We start from the raw sequence: 532 nt of genomic DNA, 5'->3' as shown, positions 1-532 counted from the left end.
TAAAATTCCAGAGGCAGACAGGATAATTTATGAAAAACTGGCTATAAATAAGCCAAGCTAAGCCTGGGCATTCATAAGTAAGAATAAGTCTCCGTGTATTTATTTGGAAGCTGGATGGTGGCCCCTCAAAGAGCCAAGAGTAAGAAAAAGTCCCAACTCCACACCTGTTTGAGGAGCCTTGCTGAACGCACAGGATGGGGTATAAGAGATAGCTGGAGATGGATGTGTTACTGGATGTCCCTCCATGAAGTCTGGGGAACAAAGAGAATAAATGAACCTGTTCCCACAACATGGGCTCGGAAGCCTATTACAGCAGGTGGTCCCATCCTGCTGACCCTGGTGACCAGAAGAGAAACCCTCAAATGTGGTCTCTAGCAAGGCAGCCCCTGGGAGTGCGCACCTCCACCGGGAAGTAAGGAGTGGGAGGGAATGATTGCTCAGGGAGATTGTGTCATCAGCTTCATAATTAGAATAGTCCTCTTCTAGAACTTTCACTTCAAGCTACTCCATTTGCAGTTCCATGTGCCAGAAC

The sequence above is a fragment of the Microtus ochrogaster genome, linkage group LG9, assembly GCF_000317375.1.
Source record: "Microtus ochrogaster isolate Prairie Vole_2 linkage group LG9, MicOch1.0, whole genome shotgun sequence".
Classification (NCBI taxonomy): domain Eukaryota; kingdom Metazoa; phylum Chordata; class Mammalia; order Rodentia; family Cricetidae; genus Microtus; species Microtus ochrogaster.
Note: the sequence above shows the minus strand (reverse complement) of the source record.